Consider the following 10,237-nt stretch of genomic DNA (forward strand, 5'->3'; position numbering starts at 1 on the left):
ATGATGTCTATGTATAGCAAGTGATCCACATTGAACACCTTTCATTGTCATTAAACACTAAATACAAAGAGAATAATGAATCTCAATAAATTAAAGGCTAAGGGTAGAGCTTCATTCAAGGTCAAAGCCCCGTTTTGGATCCCTCGATACTTTAAAGTTCTCAAGGGTTTCAAGGCCCGAGGTAATGCTTGTGCCGGGAAGAGTAGCCTAATGAAGAGTTAAGCTCTACTCCCAAATTTTTCTAACCACTAACGACTCATTCTTCCCTATAGGTTTATGTGTCAATGAGGCACTCTCAATGTGAATTAGTCACCATATCAACACCACACCACAGAAGTAAAACCCTTCCCATGATGGCTAAAACAGAGTGTACTACAAAAATACAAGATAACCTATTCATATTGTTATGACCATTTTTCGTAGCTGAAAGGATAATTCACTATCAGTAGTATGATAAGCAGGTGTAAAAGAAATCCGTTTTAAATACATAGAGGCATGATCACTATCCTATTACTATTAAGAATCAACACTTGAGATCATACATTCTAAGGAAAGAAGGCCATATAGTCCAAGCCTATAACAATTATGAACATAGCACAAATGCTTTAACAGCCTTTGGTTAGACTAATCAAAGATTGGTTTTAACTTAGACCTTGTTCTCTAGTACACACATAGGTTAACAGCTCCAATTGACACTTCTTAAAAATGTATTAACAAAGATATAGAACAACAGTTTCAATTAGCTTCCAGGGGGGGATTAGGAAAGAGAGAACAAATTAACAATTGCAGCTAAGACTCTTGAAGAGTGTTAACAACACTATAGGTTAATTACTACAACTGGTGCTTTCTAAAGAATGCCAATAAAGATATAGGTCAACATCATCAAATACAAATTAATAATCTTTTTTTTTTGGCATACAAATTAATAATCTTAATTAAGAGGCACATGTTTTTTTTTTAAAAAAAAAATAAAATAAAAATTAGAATCCAAAATATAAATACATGGAGAAGGGGGACATGAAGCCTAACCTCCTAAAATCATGTCTTAGAATTTGACACCCCCAATTCTGTACAATGATTGTTTTCCAACAATAGGGGTGTAATGCTATTAACTAATTCTTATTTTCTCCTAGTAACTAGTAGTCCAAAATATGAAAAAAGCACCATGACGATAGACCCGCCATATCATTTGTATTATGAAGCATAATGAATTAGTCATTGCTTTTTTTTTTTCTAATCTTGAATATGGGGAGCTGCATTATATCCATTCTAAATGGACCCCTCACTTCTCTTGGCAAGTCTTTCACGGTTCCGTATAGCATAGCATTTTCATGTTGAGATTCTGCTCAAATTTTAGATAATGCATCCACGAATGCATTTCCCTCTCTGTAGCAATGAACTACACGTGCTTGAAGTTGTTGTAACATGTCTTTCAACGTCTCCATCTTATCCATAAGTTTGTACTTTCCTTTAAGCATATTGACTACAATCAAAGAGTCCATTTCAAGGATAATTTTGCCAAAGTTTAGATCTTTACAGTGTTTTATTCCACACAAAGCGGCATGCACCTCAGCACTATTGTTAGTGCACAATTGGACATTTTGAGCATAGGCTACAATAAGTTGTCTGTTTCTATTTCTAACAATACCTCCAACACCAGCTCTTCTCTTGAGAATGTTACTATTTCCATCAGAGTTAATTTTAAGCCAGTTGTCAGGGGGTTTGTCCCAAATGACAGGCCTGCAACTTAGAACTGGCGTAATGGTCTCCATTTACTTCCAGAGGTTTTCCCAAGTCCAACTAATATCCACCCTCTCATCCAATCTTTTAAGATCATTCTTTAATAGGTACAAAACTTGTTGACATATTCTGCTTCTATTGGTTCTTCTATTACCATATACGTAGCTGCATCTAGCTTTCCAGAGCTCCCAACAAATAAGGTTAGGAAGGATAATAGTGATTCTTCTTTGTAATCTCTCTTTTCCTTTATAGCTCCACCAGTTGTTAAGCATTAACCTGATAGAAAAAACAGAAGTGTTAATACCAAAAGGAATAGCAAAAAATTTCCATACTTGAGTTGCAATTTCTCCACTGATGAAAACATGTTCTATGGATTCATCTTTTGGTTGGGCACAACAATGACATCTGGACACCACATTCTGTCCAAATCTTTGTACAACTTCATTTAGAGGTAATTTCCTCTTAATGATTCTCCATAGCAAAAAAAGAGGCACATGTTGAAGACTTTAATTAGGACATTAAGAGAGTATTAACAGGGGTTCAAAGTAGTATCCATGATTAGAGCTTGCACTGGTACTGTCAGAGGCACCAAAACTATAGTCTAAACCTCTAAAATGATACTAACAGGGTCAAAGGTTGCATTTAGGACCTCCAAAATATATTAGCAAAGTCACAGATTCACAACTTAATTTAAGACTTTCTGATAGTATTAACTTCACAATAATCTCATTGAGAATAAAGCATGTTGTTATGTTCAAGCAGTAGTAACAAGAGACTCTATTTAGAGCTCCAAACTAAGTTTAATCCATTTAAGAGATCTTAGTAAAGTATCAAAACAGTGTGGGCATGTGTGGGATCATGAAGGATAGACAGAGATACTGAAGAACAAAAATGAGTGCAGAATCAAAAGGACATACACAAAGGACAACTAGCAGAGATCATATTATGCAAATTTTACTGACAATATCACTATATGAGCTTCAGAAAAAATATGAGAGTATCATTACATTTGAAAACAATGTTAAACATATCTGGGATAGGGTTTCAGATAGAATGGAACTCAACAGCAGTATTTTACCTAAACCAATATGTCATCATAACTTTAATACATTTTGTTCTTACTTAATGGCTTAAACTAGGTGTAAAGTAATCTCAAAACATACACAAAAGTGATACCACGATCCACATAACTTAGGGCAGGTTTACATAGACAGTCATGAGTTTAATCAACCAATTACAGAAGCATATTATGGAGATAAAACAAGCTAGAAGATCATGAGTTAGTATTTCTGAACTAAGGTAGCAAGTTGGTTTTCAACACTAAGTGATTCATACTTTGCTTAAATATGGACTATTAAGGGAACAACAAAAGTAACATTCACAGCAAGTTAACATAACAGTCAGAGTAGTGCTAATAGAATCATTAAAGAGGTCAGAAACTAGGTATTAGGAATGTTAAGAAGTGTTTAGTCACTTTCAAAGTGAATATAAAACATGAGTCATCATATGCATATCAATATTAATATGTAATTCTGATTTCAATAAATTAAGAAAAGTTCATGATCGCAGAAAACTATTTAACAGTCATTAATACACACTTGAAACAGTTAAAGAAATATAAATACACAGTTAATAACATCATTTAGCAAAATGAGTAAAGCAGTTCAAATTAAGGAATTTAGACTAGTAGAAGAAGAATAAGGTCAAGGTTTTACTGACCTCCTATGGTGCAACAAACCAAACGAGTGTTCAAGTTAGCCGTTTAGGAAACCAAAAGCTCAGATTTTAACCAATGACAAACTCAGAGCCAAAAAAAAGAGAGAAGCATAGGTTGAGAGCAAACTCGAAACTTCAAACGAAAAGGCTTAAGTAGATACTCTATTGTATCTTAAATTCTTCAGAAATGTTAGGTGTAGTTGGTGTATTTTTATGTGTGTGTTCTTAGTGAGAGCATTTAAGACCACTATTTATAGTAAACATTGGGCCTTAGGGTTCACATATTCAAACTGTTGTAGATGAGGATGACAGAAGATGAATGATGATAGCAAATGAGGTAAAATCAAAAAGAGCAGAGGGAGAATCATAGGCAATGGCATGAGAAATTATCCTTCGCCTTACTAGTTTATCATACCACCATGAAGATATCCACTAAGGAAACGCCATACATGTTGGTATATGACTCTGAAGTTGTGATACCCACAGAGATCGAGATACCATCTTTAAGGGTCATTCAAGAGGCCAAGTTAGACAACACAGAATGGTTACGGGTCAAGCAGGAAAAACTCATGCTCATTGACGAAAATAGAATGGAAGTAGTATGCCATGGTCCGCTGTATCAAAATAGGATGGCCAATGAATTCAACGAAAGGGTGAAACCTTGCCAGTTTATACCGAGGCAGTTGGTTTTAAAAAGAATATTCCCCAACAAGAAGAAGCGAAAGGAAAATTTGCACCGAATTAGCAAGGTCCTTACGTGGTCCACCGAGTGTTGTCGGAGAGCTCTAATCTTGGCATAGATGGACGGAAGAGTTATCATGAATCCTATCAACTCAGACGCAATCAAGAGATACTACATTTGAAGACAATATACTTAGGTTTTGGTTGTAGCAGAATTACTCTCGACCTGACTTCCCATGGAGGGATACGTAGGCAACCCACGTAGGGTCCGGATTCTCTCTCTCCCTTTCTATTATAATAGAAAATCCAAATACCATTTTGTATGTACTTGGAACTATGCCACGACTTGATTTCCTTTGGAAGGAATACGTAGGTAATCCTCATCGGATTCTATCATCTTTTTTAATTGAACTATGTTCTTGCCTGATTCCATTTGGATACAAAGGCAGTCTGAGTCAGACTCGGCTACTTCATTTTCAATCTCATCATTTTGCATATGTTGTAATCGAACTACATCTGTTGTAATATTACCCACGAACTAGATTCAAACCTGATTCCGTTTCAGATACGTAGGCAACCTGAAAAGGTTTGGTCATAACCCTAGAAAAACCTTTGTAACACATTAGTTTAGGTTAGGATATAATCACAACGGCGAGAAGCCAAATCGTCAGAAGCATCTTGGAGGATCGACATCAACGAGACAAAGTCTTATAGAAACAACTTTCACATTTGAGGAACTTCATATACATGCCGTAATTCGGAATGACAGCATTTGCCATAAGATAAAAGATTTTCACAATATTTTCTAAAAATGTCATAATTCGTTCCACCTATTGAACTTCATGGTGTGACCTCATCAGGACCAGGGAAAAGCCAGGACTATAGTCAACACAAACCAACACCCCTTCCCCACTGAGAAAATGCTGGAGCACACTGGATGAAATGACGGATCCTCCACACTCTCACAACTATCATCCCTCTTTCCTTATTCAAATTTTTCCTTACACATAACTAAAATTTACTCTTAGATCCTTTGCAGGTATTTAGGAACTAGACCGCTGATGCAAGCAGAGCATATTGTATATACAAACCATCTGTTCAACTGAACGGAGCATGTTGTATATAACGAGCCATGTATATAGCAACAAATCAGCTCAATCAATCGGTGAGACCTGTACTAATCGAGTTGCCGGCTTCGCCAATCGAATCCCTAAATATAACAAAATTGTTCGCTTCGCCAATGGGAGCGTTCCGCACCGCCACCCCTCCACATCGAAGATTAGAGTATATAACTGCAAACCTCGTCACCAACATTCTGCCAATCGACGATCGTAATTTAGTTTCGCATTCAACAATACCTCTTAGGCATGTTCCTTATTTATTTATCATTATCTCAAATGTTTTGACGTTTTGCTCATGCAACTTACATGCATGATTACATTTTGCAAGTCGGAAACTCCCATCATGCAAAGACACTTTAAATTTCAATGCAACCACTCTCATCACGCGGAGATACTTTAAATTTCAATGCAACTTCTCCCATCAATCAGAGATGCAACTTCTCAAATACGATCAGTGGAACTCTAATTCTTCAAACCATTCAAATCAAGCCTCAAAAAGAATCTTCACTACAGAACTACATGAGGCTTGATCCTCGTTAAGCGCGAGGTATGTAAGTAATTCAAAGCGAGAATTCGTCCCCAACTCCCCACAAATTCTCCCAAAATCTTCCTGAACTCCTAATTCTACAACTCATAATCTTCCTTAATCCATATGTCATTCCTATAATGTGTGCCTAAGATCGGAACAAAATTAGCCTTGGTTCAATTTCTTTGCCCAAAAATTCTTTTATCATCTCCAGTCAAAGAGGGGTAGTTGTTGAAGGCCAATTTTAATCAATAATACCTATTTTACAAAATAATTAAGTATTAATAGTAATGAAATTAATGATTTAGTATTATGTAATTACAAATATATCATATTTACAATTTTGAGGATTATTAAAATAATCGTTATATACATTACATAGGCTTCATAATTAATTTAATGAATTATTCCTTAATTTCTAGTTAATTAGATAACTATGTTAATAATTCAAAATTAGTGTCACAATTTAGAAGATAAGGTATTTTACAAATAATCTACCCCAAACTCAAACCCCAAACACTCAATCTGTCGCCCTATCCGCAAATCCCGCTGCCCTTTTATTACTGGAATAGAAAGACCAGTTTTGAAACACTAAGCTCAAAATGCAATTGATCCGATTTTTCTTTGTTCTTTCAAATCAAGCACGCACAGCCACTCATCTTGTACCTAGGTTGTGAAGCCTGCTGTTTTCTTACCATTTCACCAATGAAATTTTCAAAAGGCCCAATTATGAAATCATACACCAAAACGTCAAACTCGAATTCATCTGATTTTCTCTTATGACGTTTCATATTAGAGCATGCATGGAGCTTTGTAGAAGCTTCATCATGAGAATTCATTACCCAAAGGACAAACGCACTGACCTCTAGGTTATAGAGTTTGCCCGATGAGTCTTCATTTTCACCAGCCGACCTCTCTTCACTCAGGTAAAATCCATCTTTGTTTTCACCTTTGTTTTTTTTTTATTTTCAATTAATTTGCTCGCATCATCAACCTATCATCATCTTCCACTACCCAATTTTGAATCCACCAGAACCCTAGACCTTGAGGCACTATAAATATGGACCTTAATGGCTCTCACCTAAAAACTCCTAACAATTTGAAGAAATTTAATACATAATACAGTAGTGTTTAGAATTTTTTCAATTAAGGCTAAGTTCTCACTCGATTTCTGATCTCTCTCTCTCTCTCAATTCTTGTTCTGAGTTACTCACTAATTGAAGTCTGAGTCTTGGGCTCCTAAACTGCTAAAATGAAGCTTTTGTTTGGTTTGATACTCGAAGAAAGGTCAGTGCACATCGAACTTTCCTCTTCTTAACTGTTTCAAGATTAAAGTTCTGTTCTTCTTGTTGATTATTCTGTTTATAATGTATTACGTTTGATCATTATGTTTTGACATTATATATGCTATTCACTGACCTCTAAAGAATTCGAAATTAATTCAATCGATCATTTTGTAAACTTAATGAATGCTCTTTTACGTTAAGCAGATATATGTGATGTTAGACTTTTGTAATTGTCTAAGAACCTCATATGATCTTCTGCACCATTCCTGATATTAGATTTCAAGATACCTTTGATAAAGATTCATGTCTGCTCTACTAATCTTGCCTTGATACTCCCTGTTGATCTATATCATGTAGTTGAATCACTTGTTTTGGTAAAAATAAGACTATGGTAATTATAGACACTTAAGGACAATTACAAGGCCATCATTGAGATTAGTGTATCAGTTCAATTTTCTTCGTTCTTCAAATATTTCTTTATGATCCTGAGACTTCCTGAAATACTGTTGAGAAGGTATTCTGTTGACCTCCATGACTATGTGATTATCTATAAGTATCACTATATGAAAGTGCTTTTAAAGATTATTGAACTAAGTGCTAATGACTTTCTACAATTGGTCTTATGTGTTCTGTCAGCCCAGCTTAAGCCATGCCCTTAGTTGTTCTTAGGAGTTTAGTATCTACTGATTTGAGAATTATATTTTTTTATCTCATGTTGTTGAAACTAGAACTTCACTATGTTAGGGCTAATATACTTAACCTTTTTAACTAGATTAGTTGTCCTGTTATTATAACCATGCCTGCCTAACATGAATGTTCATTGCTTTGAACCACCGCAATTAAACTGTTGAGTTGGTCTTCTGGTACTTGAAACTCTGCCATGTCTTAGAGTCTTGCAATATTGCAAGAATACCTCATGTAATTTGTTTGGACGCCCTTTTTTAGAAATTCTACACTCATTTTTGCTCAAACGGATCTCCTACTTACTTGTACTCTCGCGTCTGTTAGAACTGTATCTCTTCATAACGGCGAAAGCTACATCTTGTTATTCAAAAAGGATTAACCACATAGCAATAGGGATATTAGTCAAACTACAAGCACTAAAGAGTTTAAGGAAACTTCTGATGTTCATATCCCTTGTTTGAAATGCTACACTGTGTTTTGGTAAGTATCTTAGTTTCCAATAAGTCTAGCATAAACTTTCACTATCCAGAATAAATTATGATGCCCCTGTCTGTCTAACTCCATCCTTAGTACTTAGTCTTGTTGTAATGTCATAGTATTAGTTAAAATATAACTTGCACACATATGAATGCTATCCATTAGGAGTTCTGGACTCATCCTTTCCTTAAAGGAAACTGCTACTTGCATATCATATATGTGACTGTATTTCCGGGCCATTAAAACTTACTAAATTCACTGAAGTCTACCTACAGACTTGGAAAGAACCCTCTTTAGATGTTCATCTATCCTATTTGAATGTTGAATCTCATGTTCAACTCTTAATCAACCTAGATCTGAATGAGGATCTCTTTTTAGATTGTCTGCCAATTTATTTGCCTACCCATGCTTTCTTAAGAATATTGAAGTGGTTTGTTAGATTCCTACTTAGTAAGGAATGGAATGTTGGTCTGTATACCCCATTAAGTACGTATGATTAAGCACAAGATTATAAGTAATGATTTTCCATAAGCATGGGCTTTCTAATTGGATTATTAAAACGCAATGCATCTGACACCTCCTACACTCTTTTGAACGACTTGACTTATCAATTTTGAGACCTCAAATTCATGTGATGTTGTTCTCTCACTGTTTATTTTCACATATAAGTAATCATGTTTGAGTGTTATTAAGCTGGTAAGAGTATATGATAATACTATATGGTTGTGTGCAAACCATGGGATGTCTACTGATGCTTTGATGAGCCGGATGTTATTAGAACCTATCTCTCATTGCATACAATCACCACTGTAGTATTGGTTTACAGTGAACATCTCATTAGTATTTAAACCTATAGGTAAGAGTAAGTGTGAGTAGTTAAGGGTATTTGGGAGTACAATTTAGTTCTTGGTTGAGATACTCCCTCTGATACAAGCACTGCTTGGGGCCCTTAGGACCCTTGGGAACTTTGAAGTGCCAGGGATCCGAAGAGTACCTTGGCCATAAATAAAATTCTACACTTAGCCTCTAGTCTATTGATATTTATTATCTCTTTAGGTTTAGTGTTCAATGGAGAACAAAGGTTTTGTAAATTGTTTTACTATATGTGACCTTATACTAATTTTGCATCCTTAGTTACTGTTGATTTTATAATTTATCTTGGACCTATATTAAATGTTACTTACATGTAATTATGTGCATTAGGCCATATATCTAATGACTTTCTAATTCTTTTGCATATGTATTTAAAATTGGTCTCCCAAGTTCCGAAAGAACTCAGGCCCAAGTTCTGTACCTGCACATAATGGAGTTCAAAGTTGTTGATATCCGTCCTCGCCACCTGCTAGGCCTACTTTCCTTCAGGCCCAAACCAAAGTCCATTCCTCTTCTCTACTGCTTTATTAAGTTTATTGTTATTTTCACATGTATATAACACTTATAATATTTGATTGAATGCTTTACTTTATATCTTTGATTATTTTAAAAATCTAGGCAAGCCTTAAAATACATAGGATAAAAGAAGCATCGTAACTTAGTAATAATAATTCTAATTCATTAACCATTTATTTTATTCACCTCTTAACCTTTAGTAACGATTTTTCATGAAGTCTTTTGAAATTAAAATATCCTTTGCGAAGGTCGACAATCCTCCTTTTTTCAAAGTCAGAAAAACTGGAACCTGAAATTGGTCTTTTAATTGAGCTTTTCTACAAATGAAAATCGAACAAGTGTTGTTGCAAAGCCAAGGTTTTTCATACGGTTTCTTCAAAATAAATATAAGGTTTGAGAACTAATATTTAAGGTATACCTAAAGACTATCTCTTTAAATAAGCCTTATTTTACTAGAATTATATAAATGGCCACATCATTTTAAAAGACAAGTGTTTTAAAACTTAGCCATATCTCACAATTTGTTTTCCTGCAAATAAAAACGTTATATACATATATCTAAACTCTTTCAATCATATAGATACAAAAAATTTCTTAAAGGCTTTTATAAATCTATG

At 34.9% G+C, this 10,237-nt stretch overlaps 1 long non-coding RNA gene across 1 annotated transcript; it reads left to right on the forward strand.

Moving 5' to 3' along the window:
• Window positions 1-6,982: 6,982 nt before the first annotated feature.
• LOC108945187 (uncharacterized) lies at window positions 6,983-9,696 on the forward strand. Its single transcript, XR_001969316.2, has 2 exons — window positions 6,983-7,071; window positions 9,495-9,696. It is a non-coding gene; the product is annotated as an uncharacterized lncRNA (long non-coding RNA).
• Window positions 9,697-10,237: the final 541 nt, after the last annotated feature.

This window comes from Nicotiana tomentosiformis, chromosome 8 (genome assembly GCF_000390325.3).
Source record: "Nicotiana tomentosiformis chromosome 8, ASM39032v3, whole genome shotgun sequence".
Lineage (NCBI taxonomy): Eukaryota > Viridiplantae > Streptophyta > Magnoliopsida > Solanales > Solanaceae > Nicotiana > Nicotiana tomentosiformis.